The 14,329-nt window shown below is 49.9% G+C and overlaps 1 protein-coding gene across 2 annotated transcripts in view; it reads right to left on the bottom strand.

Annotated features, from left to right (window-relative positions):
* The window catches only part of MTMR4 (myotubularin related protein 4), a 61,343-nt gene that overhangs the window by 46,825 nt on the left and 189 nt on the right, over window positions 1-14,329 (bottom strand). The window lies entirely within an intron of this gene.

Genomic DNA, 14,329 nt, shown 5'->3' with positions numbered 1-14,329 from the left:
GTGAGCTTTGGCTTTAAGAACGGAGACACTACACAGCATGGGGAAGGATTCAGAGGCAGATGAGAAACCGAGAATAAGGGGGAAGGGGAATGGTGTAACAGGGAGGAAGAGACAGCATGGGGTGAGAGGCAAGAAGAGAAACCAGAGGAGAACTTGTGCCTGGTGCAGGGGAAGGAGAAGAGTGAAATGCAGGGAGGGAAGAGGGGATGTTGACACAGTATTTTGTCTTTTTCCCCTCTGCAGAAACAAGGTCCTCTGCAGTAAAAAGGAAGGGGAAAAGACTGGAGAAGCCAGAGGTGTGCCCAGAGCAGCCACGGCCTTAATGCCTGGCAAAGCAAAGCTCTTGTTTAGCGATGAGCAGAGCAGATCCAACATGAGCCTTGAGCCCACAACTCTGCAGGCAGCCTGGCCCCGGAGTGCTGCATTGGATGCGCCACTGCCAAAAGTGAGAATGAATGTGACACGTTTTGGAAATGTAAACAGATGAGAGGAGAGATGGGCTGGAGATCACAGAGCCTGGCAACAGCAACGCAGACCCTGAGGGCAGAGATGCTGGTGGCTACAGGGTCTCTGCTTGAACTGGGCTGGGGTGAGGACCCCGGGGCGGGACCAGCACCAGGGCATGGGCAGTTTCGGGGTTCGAACAGCATAGAAGTGAGGAGTGCCGAGGGTGAAAGAAACAGCGAAAGCGGCAGCCGTGAAAGGAAGGATGCAGGAATGCAGAAGAGGGTGTGGAGAGCTGGAGGGAGAAATGGGCAAGCAAGCCTAGAGCTCGGGGGAGGAAAATACCACCAGAATTTGAAAAATGTCTAAGTCAATAGGCTGGGCCAGATACATGCATGCAGTGAAGACCTGCCACCCATCTCTGCGCTTCAGGCCCAGGGAATAGCTTATTAGCCTGGGGACAATATCAAACCAGTCTAATGACAATTTGTTTTGTGGAAGTGCAAAGAAAAAGGCGAGGGGGAAAATCCTTACAGCACATCCAAGCTGCAGGACCACTTCTCCAGCACCACTGTGCCCATTCCATCCTTTCCTCCACCAAGGTCACCCTGCCACGTCTCGCTCAGACAGGAGTCAGGAGGGATGGATACACAGAGGAGCCAGTAAGAGTTTAGACCACATGCATGGGCAGACAGGCTGATGGACTCCAGCTTGTAGGACACCTATGGCAAGAAGGGTCCAGCAGTGCCACCCAGATGTCATCAAGGTGTGCAGGATTATGAGGGAAGAGAACAGAGCCCAGCACTTTGCCAGACCCCTAACGAGCACTGCTATTCATCACTGCAATGACTGTAAGCATAATTAATTTCAGCAGCATGCCTGCCTGCCAGCTGACTCCACTCTTTACATTAATGACAGTGAAATCAGACTTTCAAGGGGAAACCAGTAACTGCAAAGGAAGCCCCACATACCGCAGAGTGAGGACCATTAGTGTCTTACTCAACACCATCTCCTTTCTCTTACCAAAGCTGTGGCAACGAAATACCTTCCTGTGCTGGTGAAGCAGCCAAGGAGCTGGGGACAGCCGGTGGCACCAGGTGGCAGCAGCACGCTAGGGATGCTCCCCTGCCAGGTCAGCCTCTGCCACCTCCTCCATCTTCTGAATGAACTGGCAGAGAACAGGGCCTGGCGAAGGCTCTGCACCATGCCACTTGCCCTGCTGTCACTGCACTGATTCATCTCCCATCGCAGACAACAAGAAGCTGAGACGCCAGCAGAGCACCAGACAGACCCTTCATTTATTCCAGGGGCACATGGAGAAACCATGGACCTAAAGAGCCCCCACCACCCCCATGCCATCCCTGCCCTCCAGGCCTTTCATCCTGAGCCGGCAGAGAAGGGATTTGAAGCCAAGGCTCCGAGCTGAACTTCATAACCACAGGACTAACGGAGACAGGAAGCACAGCTTTGGCAAGCATTTCCAAAGCCCCCTGTAACTCCAGGCTGTTGTTCTCCAGTTTTGTTTGCTTTTCTTTAAAAAAGCAGTTGGGACATTTCGAGTCACAATTAAGCCTTTATTCAAGTACAAACAATTGCCTGGTCCCTACCCAAAGCGGTGCAGATGGACCCATCCCAGCTGCAGTCCAGGCTCCTGCCTGCTCCCAGCCCTCTGCCTGCAGCCCTGGGGGGACGCGTGGGCGCTGGGCTCCCTTGGCTGCTGGCAGCCCCGTTACCTCCCTCCACACTGCGTCGAGCTCAGATTTTAACTCAATCTCAGGAAGGAAGCAGCAACAACTTCAAGGAAACGGTGCCTGCACTACTGAGGTCACATCCCAAGTCTCCAGCCTGGAGAAGTGCTGTCTAAACCAGTCTCTGTGCACTCATTTCTTCGTATGCATCAGGAGAATTCACCTTTTAATTCCCGTCAACTCATGTAGCCTTTGACAGCCGCGGTTCTCTTTGAAAGGCAGTCTTTGTGACTGCAGAAAAAAGAAGCCTGAAATACGTGACCCAAATGCACCAGAAGGCTCAGAAATCAAAAGATAAAGTCCTGAAGTGTGCCACTCCCCCTCTCCACCCTGCACCAATGCTCCCCAGCCAAGCTCACGGCTCTTCAGAGCACCCCACTGCGATACGCTCGTACTCACCATCTGGGTATTTTAAAGTAATTTCAAGTAAACAGCAGCAACACAATTTCAGCCCAGTTGCTATTACAAATATAACTTCTATTATTCTTTTAAACAGGTGTGTATAAAAGTATTTTAGAAGTCCTGAGGTTTGTAAGGCATCTGCCTGCAGCCAGAAGACAGGACTGTTGGGGGAACCACAGCCCTCGGTAAAGGGGAGGCCAGGCAGGACACCTTTAGCATCCAAACTGGTACTACACTAAACTGGTACCTGCCTGCAAGCATCTGAATGCCCCCTGGGATTCAACAGAAAGTGTGTGAAAAAGAAATATTGCTGTTATTCCAGGTGATCATATGCCCTATAACAGTCCTGCAACACGACTAGGTTTGACAGCCCTGAGATGGCCACGCTCCCAGCTCCGGCTGTGTCTCCTCTGCGCTGAAACCCCGGGGCTTATTCTGCATGTTCTGGCCCAGGCCAGAATCCATGCACCATCATTCGCATACAAAATTTCTAGGAGATCCTGTTTTCTCCAAGGGTAATTTTCCTCCGCAGGAAGAAAAATGAACCATTTTTAGTTACTTGCATGAACACGTACGTGAAAAAGCTACCACCGAAACTAAAGCAGGTCTGAGAGGACAACAGAGCATCAAGATTTCTTCTCTTGACTCACCCAAATCAAGTCACCCAAAACAAGTCCAGTTTCCCCAGCAGCCTCCCCACAACCAGCTGCACTGACGAGACGAGGAGGATCCTGCAGCGCTGACAGTGATGTCTAACTGCTTGAAATGTGTCTGGGAACACACGTCTCTGCTGAACGCTCCTGGTGGAAACCCAGTTCCTCTCTAACACTTGCAATAATTGCACCATTATCAAATTAAATACACAACTCCACCTTCCACAGGAAGAACGCTCTAAAACAGAGCGACAAACATCTGCTCGGGGTTTCTACCATCAAGCTACAGGAAGACAGATGACCACAAGATGAGAGGAAAACCCTTGAGAGTTGTTATTAATAAGCTAAGAGCTCACTTTCAATTGCACGTTCAGCTTGAAATCTCTCGCTTTTTGCTGAGCATGGTCATCCAACGGTCAAACCTGCCAGCTCCTGCAGAAGTGCCGAGTTTGTGGGCAGCTTATCTGGATGGTACGTTATAATCACAGCTTGGACGTCCTCCTTCTTTGTGCCACTGTGGAGAGGAGCCCTCTCAGGACTTTGTGTTGTCACCGCTGCTCTTCCAACCAGGCACATACAGCAATGAACTCAGAAACTTGCCCTTCACAAGGCTTTTGTGGGGGTGGTTTCCCTCCCAGTACCAAGCAATACCTAACCTGGCCTTTAGCAATTCCCCTTTCCACCCTAAGCCCCCAAAATCTCTAGTTTAAGAAGGTTAAACTGGAGCCTCTGGTCTTTAATTTCTAGGTATCTGGAGCCTTCAAAAATGTTTTGCGCTTTAGCATTAGAAAATCGTCTGAAGGGATTGCCTTGCACACTGACCTGCTTTCAATTAATAAACTCACGTCAGATGACATGGGCAGGACACTAAGTTCAGGTGAGCTTAACTGCTACCATCTCTGCTCTCTACCATGAGCTTAACTGTTTCTAAAAACAGTGCTGACCATGACGTCCTCTCAAAAGGCACTCTGAGAAAGGGAAACCCCCAACCAATCAATAAAAGGAAAGAGAAGGCAATTTGATATATATAGCAAGTCCCCTGCTTATCTAGCAGCAAGAACTGCATAAATTCACACACACTGTCCCTTCCCCGCTGCCAGCTTCCACCAGGACAGGGTATGAAGACGGCCACACGATAACCTTGGTACTGAAAGAAGCCTGAGCATTTATACTCACCTGCTGTAGTTCACACAGATTTTTTTTTTAGCGCTAGGAACAGAGCCTGGGATTTCTTACCTTTAATAACTGACTGTATTAAAACTGATTAAGGATCAAATTCCTGCCTCTAAAAGGCTTAGGATAAAAATGAAGCATATCTAAACACAAAGACAAACCTCAGGAGGCAAAGGGATTTCTATCGTCTTTGCTCAAATACGAGATAGTCACCTTCCTCCCATCAGCACATAACTGACATGCACAGATGAAATCCTGTGGCCACCGAAACCAGCGGCAGATCTATTAGCAATTTCAGCCAAAGCCAGATTTTCCTCAGCATTGCGTTTTCATTTCAGCACACGCTCTGCCATGCAAGCCAGCACCCAGGGCTGCAGCACAGCACCTCTGTGTGCCAGACGCACCAGAGAACAGGCAGAGCCAAAAGCTGCGTCTTTGAAAGAAGCCAGAGTCACAGCATTCGAGGAGGTGTCCCGCTCCCCATCCTCTGTTGCTCCAGTAACAACCCCTTCTCTGCGATTTTTGGGGGCCAGGGGAAGTGGGAGCAGCAGCACAGCCATCCGCAGCACAAGAGCGGTGGGATCCCACCTGCCGGGCTCCCAGCTCCCCAGGGATCTCCCATGGATGAGCTGGCTGCTCGTTCAAACTCCGATTCTGACTGCTTTGTCATTAGCAAAACATGCTGAAAATGTGACTTCCTCTGCTACAAGTCTAAGCAACTTCCTCTTGTATTTCAATAAAAGAAGGCAAGCCTACAGGCAGAACAGTTTCTGTCGTACTTCTGGAAATTTCTCTACTAAAAACACCTGTTGAAGAAGGAAAGATGCAGTAGAAGAGAGAGAAGGGGAGGGAGAGGGTTTAGCTTTTCATCAAGTCTGTGTTTTGTTATAAAACAAAACTGTTAGTTCACTTCACAGGGCAAAAATACTTTTGCTTCCTCTTTTGCCTCATTTAGCAATGGCAATGAAAGCTCTGCACGCTGTTTCCTAACGAGGCATTTCGGCGATCTGCGCAGAACCTCTGCATTCAACAGTTTTATATTAAAAAATAATCTCCATTTACTCTCCTTGCTGAACAAAACAAGCTCTGTCTCAGATCACCTTATCCGGCACCAAGAGGTGCTTGGCTACCCTCTTTCCGATGAAACGCAGAGTGCGGGCAGCAGAAAGGTATCTGTCTGCCTGCTGGCGTGCCGGGGGGAGGTGACACTCCCCAGAGAGCAGGGCTAGCAGCCTGAATATATTAACCTTTGGAATTACAGAAAGGGGAAAGAGCAAAGAACAGAAAAGGTAAGAAAAGATCTCATGCCAGTCCAAGAAGTGCAAAGGACAGGAGGGAGGGGTATGAGTCAGTCTCTTGCTGGCACATCCCAGCCCTGGCATCTACTCCCCCTGTGGATACGCATCCAGTTGGTGCTGGCTGCCTGCCGGTAACGTGGCATTCCCTCTGGTAACGCGGCATTCCCTCTGGCAGCTGCCTGCAATATGTCTCCAGGCCGCCCTGTAATGAGCACAGTACCTTGGATGCTAGAAGCTACTGGCTCTCCTAACGGGAACAGTCAGTGGTGTGAGTCAGCCACAGGCACAAGAAAGGACATTACCAATTCTTCAGACAAAAGCATGCCTGTTCATTCATTTCTTCTGATCATTTATTCGTCTTAAGGTACTGCAGGGGCTTCCCCAAAGGCCCTACTCCTCTTTAAGTCCATCATATGTCAGCCTGAGGCAGCTCCATTAATTATCACTTCCTGCACCAAGTCTCATCCCTCACCTTCAGCACGCAGAAAAGCTCCTCTCCAACATGGTTCTTCATGCTACCAACCTGCTGCGCTACAGACAGAAAGCATCTGCTCTTCCAGGGTTGCCACTCTGATAATTCACAGTATCACAAACAGAATCAACATCATCACTTAACGTTTAAGGCAAAGATTAATTTTGCTCAGGTCACCTCTCCGAATGACGCTGCCTTCCCAACGCTCCCACTGCGTATTCTCAGCAGGCACGGCAGACGCCCACTCGAAGGATCACAACCGCCAGGCTGAGGAACAGAAATGGGGCTGTCGCAGCCACTGGGACAGCATCAGCAGAAGAACCAGAGCAAAGCTGCTCCACCAACAACTTTAAGGTACTGTTTCGACTCCAGGCAGAGGAGCACTTGGCACTGCCCTGTGAGATGGTGCAATCTGGCAAAGTTACAGGGAAAGTCTGGGACTTGCTCTTTGGTCCCCTTGGGGATTTCTGCGCCTATCTCCAATACACTGGAGTCTCCCACCACGGCCCCTTCCCTTACCGCAGGACTTCTCATGAAAAGATCGTGTGTTCTTGCTGTTATGTGCCTTTTAGTTACAACTGCTGCTAGGATGACGCACCACAGGTTCAAAACCCCCTGGAAAACAGGGACTTCACAGCTTAAACAAGCACTTCTCCTTTGAAATCAAGGTACTTTCTCTTCCCCATAGGCAGCTAAATCCAAACATGAAAGCACAGCATACATCAATAACAGACATTCAGAGCTCAATATACTTTTCACCTGCCTAAGTTAGAGGCAACAAGGCCCTGAGGAAGGCAGCAGGGTGGGAGCTGGAACAGAAAGGATACACAGCACTGGGTTATCCCAGGGATAGTAAAGCTCCCTAAATCTAGTAATAGAATTACTCTATCAAGGCACTGTACTGCATGAGCTCTAGTACCAACCCGAGCACAGCGGTGTCAGAGCCAGCATCAGTACCAAAATTCACAATCATTTGGTTAACATACCATCGGCTCAGCTAGGCTACACCTTTTATGCGAAGAGCCACTGCTGACCTCAGCTCTGTCCCTCTCCCTGGACACTGTGTTATTCCCTCTTCCCACAAAAGGAAAAGAGGCAGCACCAGAGCCTTGTAGAAACCAGGTCCACAGATGGAGGAGCTGCCTTGCGGCAAGCAAGCTGAGATTTCTCTTTGCCCAGACTCCCTTTCTCCCTGTTCACAGCTACTTGCTGGGTTCACACGGATATCCATGGCCTCCGGATGTCACTACATCGCTGGAGAAGGTGCACAGAAACAGGGGGCACTGAGAGCTTTCCTAGTCGCCTCGTCAGCCGCTTGTAAAGGGCGTGGATATGAAAAATGCAAACCAGTAGCTCCCCTGACAGAGAAATATTAAGCGCTGGCACTTTCTAGAAGCAGATGATCTCCCTTCCATACCAGGCAGGTGACGAACGGCCTTGTACAGGTGAGAGAGATGTTTGCAGAGGACTGAGAAGAGCCAGGCACGTTGTCTAAAAGCACAAAGGATTCAAATAGACAGAAAGAAAAGCTGATACCCCAGACAGAGGGGACAAATAAATCGCCCTGCGGGGATCCCAGCCATTACAGCGTCTAACCCATTGGGACTGTAGGGAAATGGCTGCCCAGGAGCACGGCAGACACAGAGGCAGGCAGATATTCATCACACCAGGACACAGCAGCAGTTCCCCAAGTCACGAGGATCTCAGCTTTAAAAAAAAAAAAAAAAAAAAAAAAAAAGGCAGCAGTGAACTGTAGCATCAAAGGAAATAACTCCCACATACAGAGGACATAAAAGTGTCAGGCTGTGACAAACCCTGGAGTCACACCACTCGTCGCACTGCAGGAGCATCAGAGAGGGAACGAAGGTCTGACAGGGGCCCAGATCTACCCAAGGGTGCAGGAAAGTTGACAACAGGATTCCAAAACATCAGCTGTACTTCAGCCCAGACAGAGGGAAAATTTAACACTCCAGGACACTGGTAATGTACAGCAGACACAGCATCTTTAGCAGTACATAAAGCATCTTTAAAAAAAAAAATAAATCTCTGGTGCTTCCAGAGTACCTCACCAAATTCCACTTTGCTGTGCATCTTCCCGCCAACCCCTCCAAATACGTTACAGCTGTTTTTCCCCCCTCCAAACACAGCCTTCTGCACCCCCGCCACAGGCTGCTCCGTTTCACACCTGACTGCAGCTTCCTCCAGCCCCGTGCCTGAAGAGACTGACTTCCACCTACCCAAGTAGGACCTTCAGGGCAGCACAGGCTTTTTGGTCTGCACCCAGATGCCATGGGATCGTTCCAAAGATTTCAGCAAGATTAGAGCATTTTAGCCGTTGGGGAATTCACTCTAACATTAGAGAAGGCAGGCAGAAGTGGCTTTGGCACTGGGGCAGCCGCAGGCCTGACCTGGTGGGAGGCAGGAAGGGGGCTGTGCAGTCTGGCCAGAAAGCAGAAGCAAATGATGCCGACTGGGGTGAGAGACAATGACTCCGGGGCTCCTTACAGCCTCCTAAACCTACAGCTGAACCCCCCGGATCACGAGGAACCCCTCAGGTGATGGGTGGTACCTGCAGGCAAGCCGTGCTGCAGGAAGCACAGGCACCGACCCAAGCTCAGGGCTGGCAGCCAGCCACACTCTCCCCGAGTACCCTCAGCAAGATGTTCTCAAAACTGGGTGTAGGTGCCTCATAAACGAGATACTAAAGAGGACAATGGCTTCTCGGTCACATTAAGAGAGTGACATAGAGTTCTACCTGGCTTGTCACGTTGTGTGCTGGTGGTACCAAGTGCTATGTGCCAGTCATGCTCCAGCAATAAAGTGAAATTCCGCCAACCACTTCGAAAGATTTTTAAAAAAAAATATTTATTGTGAATCCAGTTGAAATAACAGAGGCCACTGAATAGATTTATGCTGGTTTGCCACAAGGCACTCATCCACTCAGAGAAAGCTGGCTACTTCAACAAGTTTATAGAATAAAACAAAACAACAAAACCCTCTGAAGCTTCCAGAAGGAACAATGCAAACTGCACCCCTCGCTCGGAGCAGTTCTCGGTTTCAACAGAGACCATCAGAGAAAAAGACTGGCAGAGTTTAAGCAATTGAACTGACTGTAAAAATATAAATGCTCTGAGGGTCCTTACCATAAAGCTGTCACTCACAAGCAGTACCATGTCCAAGCACGTTCTGCCAGAGAGAACAATTCCACAATTTCATTTTGCAATGAAGAACTGGTCAGGTTGGAAAAGGAACTATGACTCCGCTTTCCAGTCTGTGTTGAGCCATGAAATGGAAGAAAGCCGAGCTCTAGTGAATACCCTGTTGTGAATGTGGGCTTAAGTTCAGATACAAGACTTTGCCCCCGAGCAGATAACTTGTGAGCCGTGTCTACCTATGCCTCTGCTGCCAGGACAGACTCCTCCAAAGAGGGGTGGAGCTGACAGCAGTCAGCAGCCTCAGCAAAGTCACCAGATTTGGCCTCTTGCTATGTCTCAGGCCAACACAGAGCTCATACTTTGCTATCAGAACAGTTCCATCCACTTTATTCCTAGCTAATACCATTCCCAAAGCTTTGGTAAATCTCAGTCCTCATCGCCATCCCTCCTGTGAGTGCCATGCCACATCCTGTGCAGCGCGATCAGATCTGCACTCTTGCAAGAGACAGCATGATATTTCTTTCCCCCAGGAAAATAAATATTGGCAAAAGCAAAACTCTATTGTGCATGCCCAGGACAGCTGACCTTCACGGGGTTTAGAGTGCATGAGATCAGCAGTATCAAACACAGTGTTGAGCAAAGACTCCACCTAGAAGATAAGCGATATGATCAGCAAGGGAAGGAAGACTGGTATTGCTCATATCAGAGACTATAAGGAATAAGACACCTTCAAATGTACACAACAAAAAAGGAAGCCTCTGAGGCCAATAACTTGATACGTGTTGAAGCACAATATACAGACACATAACTCTCCCCTCTTGGGATAGGCCCTGGGCAGGCTTCTCCCTCTTGAAAAAGAAATCTGAGGGCATCTCTCAACTGGGAAAGAGCAACAAAGTCAAAATAATAAGTAACAACAAAGTCACTCCCACTGCTAAAAGCAGGAGCTGCCTGTTTAGTTTTGGTGTTGCTATGTCCCACCGACATTATCTCCCCTAGGAAAGGCAAGACACTGCTTTCAAATCTACCATAGATCACTACGATCTGCAGAAAGATGCTGCAAAACAAAACCCATGCAAAACACCTTGCACAATTCGATTCCCATCTCCAGGGAAAGAGAAGGAGCAGGACCCCCTAGCCCAGAGGCAGACCCAGAGGCAGACCCAGGTACAGCAGAGGAATGGAGGCTCCAGGCCCAAACCCCAGCACAAGGAAGCTGAGCACAACCCAGCGGGAGGGCTGTCAGGGGGCCGTGTTGGAAGGAGTCTCGACAGACCCTGAACCTCCATGTGTGTCAAACCCTCTCGGCAGCCGTCAGACTGACCAAACCAGAGACAAATGAAGCAAAGCTGGAGGGAAATAGATGGCAGGTAAGGGGGATGTGTGTGTGCAGCCCAAAAAGGACCTCAAGAGCTTAGAGAGAAGGGCTCTGCGGTACCAGCATGTGCTCTCTGGCAGGAAAACAGGCTCCTTTCAAGAGCGATTCAACCACTGGATGCGATTCAGTTTCATTTCAGCTCAAGTTCCCAGTGAAGAGAACTGATTTTCCTGTACAGGCAAGGAATGGGGCACCACGTTAGCGTACACAACAGCACAGTGCATTAACTGCTGCTGGAGCCTTTCAAATCAAACACAACGTCTAACGCTCCGGCTGCAAAGCTGAAACACCTCGCACTAGGCAGCTTCCTTCCTCGCAGAAATTCATCATCTCCGACAGAAAGTATGCCCAGTTTCCTGGGATTTAGTTGTGGGCCACAAGATGCAGATGCGGTTCCACTTGTTGCAAAGGCAGAGAGCAAGAGAGCAAACAAACAACACGCACTCGAAAGTAGGCCTGAACGGGTATTTACTATTTATAAGCTAATCATCTGATCCCTCCTAAGGGAAATCCTATCCTTTCAGACTGTTGGGAGTGCACGTAACTGCACAGTCTCAGCAGGACTGCTAGGAAGGAACAGAAGGGAAGCAATTATACCGGAGAGGAGTGCACTCAAAGTGCCCAGACAAAATTCCTCCCTGCTCCATAACAGCGCAGGAATCCTCCTGGAGAACAAGCCAGGGATTACGAGCAGGGATTAATCTGTTACGCTAATTTGCTAAGAGCAAAGTAATTTTTTAAATAGCTCTCTTCTCCATTCATCATTATCTAAAAAGGGCTCTGATCTAGTTCTGCAAATGTTGACATTTTCCTGCAGGCAGCAATAGAGGAGAGTCTCACGATAAGCGCCCGCATCGAAATCCACACCAACAAGCAGAAAACTGTGGCTGGCTGGAGCTACCTTGGACGGTGGGGAAGCAAGGACGGAAAAGAAAGGTATGAACTTTCATAATTGCTTGCTAGTTATTAATTATTCCTGCCCTGGGAAGTTGAGCGTGATATGCAAGTATGCAGCGCTGATTTTTTTTTTTCCCCTTTTTCTCCTGCTCACACTTCTCCCTGATAAAAATAATCTAGGATAGATTATACTGCTTGACTTTCTTGTAAAACAATGCTCAGTCATTTCCAACACAACTGCACACACTCAATGCAACAACACACAGCCCCAACAACCTCATTTTCTCTCTAGCCTCCTTTTATTCACTTACCAAACCATTACTGAGAACAACTCTCCCCCTTAGATGACAGCAACCTCTAAAGATGAGCTGAGGATACAGAATAGGATGGGAAATAGCTCTGTCTCAAGCAGCACAGGTTAAAGCCACATCTCTTGGAGGAGAAGGCCCAGCTCCCAGAGCAGTCTTCACAAATGGGGCAGGCAAGAGCCATCCAGGCCTGGTGCCAGCCTTCAGGTGAGCAGAGCTCAGCGAGACGCAGGCTATTGGGAGGGGGAATCGCAGCACGCACCCTCCCCTTCGCCCCCACCACAGCCGGGACAAGGCGAACTTTGACAAGCCCCACGTGAATGAAAAACAAAAGCAAGCCAGTACACATTTTGGCAGACTGAGATAACACTAAAAGCTGGCACAGTGGGATTCTCCAAAGCCTCGCAATCGTGGTGAGATCTAACCCTAAAGCTTCCCTTGAATTTGGTTTTCTTTTTTCCGTTTTAGCTTGCTACAGACGATTTTGATAGTTGACTATGCAACCCTGTTGGCAAGACAGAAGGGCTGGACGGACACTGCCATGAAACCAACTCTAATGATACATCTGAGGAAATTTCCTTGTTCAGGCTCTCTCAGAAAAATCAAATAACTGTCACTGCCAGGGTAAACAGATTGCTGCAAATGCAGTAAAGAAAAGGGGAAACCAGATGTTCCTAGAAATTAATAACTGTAAGTAAAACTTTTAAATTTATTTCCCAGTATTCATCTTCATTTACTTATTTATTCATCTTCCAGCGAACACCCTGAAAGACATTACGGCCACTTTACTCCCAAGCAGAGCAGACCACAGAACTTCCCAAGCTGTTAGCTGAGCTGCAATACTTGCCATTGCTTTTATTAAAAAAAAAGAAAAGTACTGAGACCTGATGTAAAAATTGCCAGAAAATACAAAGTCATCATTGATTTTGGGAAGTTTGCTCTCATGCTTGAATCTCTACCACTTAAAATATACGCTCTGGTTTCCACGCACGCACTGGTATACCACCACCAGCCACGCTGAATTCCCACAGTCCAACTTCTGTCCACACGTAACCGCAGACTGACCAAATCTTCTCTCAACTTCTTGGATGAAGCAGATGGAGTTCTCGTCACTGCACAGCAGCTTTTTTCACCTTTAATCCTATCCTCATACATCATCTCTGAACTCTGCCCAGCTTTCCACCCGCCTTTGCACCACACACGGGTGCAGCAGCGTTTACACCAGCGAGAGCTGAACAAACGCAGCCTCTGCTCCTTCTCCACAGCCGCAGTGAGGTACCAAAGCCCCCCTCTGCCCACCCAGCTCTGTGTTCAACACCGCCATGAACCCATGCAAAAACTACTGCTCCCTAGGATGGGCCTCACCCCTTCCTCCCTTGCTTCTCTGTTGGTGTAACAGACTTTTCCCAAGCAGTTTGCTTGCTCTAGTAATAGATGTGTGGCCTCACCAAAAGCACAGTGCCAAACGAATCAGACCACCATATTGGATCCTCATCTCTCATTTTCCGCTCAGCACTCCCAGTTGCTTATGCACTTCATCAGCTTTTAGCTGCAAACTTTCTTCAGGTCACTGGCAAAATCAGCAGTAGGGCCCTTACCAGATCATTAACGTCATGTCCCCAGTGATGTTCTGGGAGTCACCAATTTAACACCGGTTATCATTATTTAAGCTCACCCCCCTTCAGTTAATTCAGCAGGAAAACCCAAAGGCACTGCATCAAACGCTTTAGGGAAACCTATGTTTACAACAAATAGTTGTTTGAGGCTTTTTCACTAAGTGTCAAACCTGCAACAACACTGTCGCCACACCAAACTCTGGCCCCTCGCAGTTTCAAACCCAGCAAGGAGGTGAGGCACCTTCTCCAAGAACCAGCAACGTCTGGGGGGGCCACCGGGCAAACCCCACCGGGGGGGCTGCAGGCGAGAGCATCCTCCGGCAGAATAAGCAGCTCCGCGCCGCTACAGCGGCCGGTGCGGCACAAGCACACCCCACACGCGAGGCCCTTCCCGGTGGGATCCCCCGCCGGCTGGGAGGCAGGGCCGGCCCTGGGCAAGAGGGCAACGGCCGCGCTCCCCTCCCAGGGCCGGGGCCGGCGAGCCGCCCGCCCTGGGGCTGCTGCTGCCGGTACGGCGGGGCTGGGCCGGGCTGGGCTGGCTGCCTCGGCCCCGGGCCTGAGCCAGCGGCCGCCCCGCGTCTCCTTCTTCTTCCCCCTGGCGGCACCTCGGGGCCGCACCCCGCCGTCACCGACCACCCCGCAGCGCAGCAGGCCCCACCAACACCGGGCCCGCCCCTACCGACACCGGGCCCGCCACCGCCGCCTCAGCGCTGCCGCCACCGGGCTGGCAGCCGCCCCTCACAGACAGGCCCTGGGGAGGCCCCGCTCACCGGGCGGCGGCGAGG

The sequence above is a fragment of the Larus michahellis genome, chromosome 7 (assembly GCF_964199755.1).
Source record: "Larus michahellis chromosome 7, bLarMic1.1, whole genome shotgun sequence".
Taxonomy (NCBI): domain Eukaryota; kingdom Metazoa; phylum Chordata; class Aves; order Charadriiformes; family Laridae; genus Larus; species Larus michahellis.
This window is presented reverse-complemented; position numbering and strand designations above follow the sequence as displayed.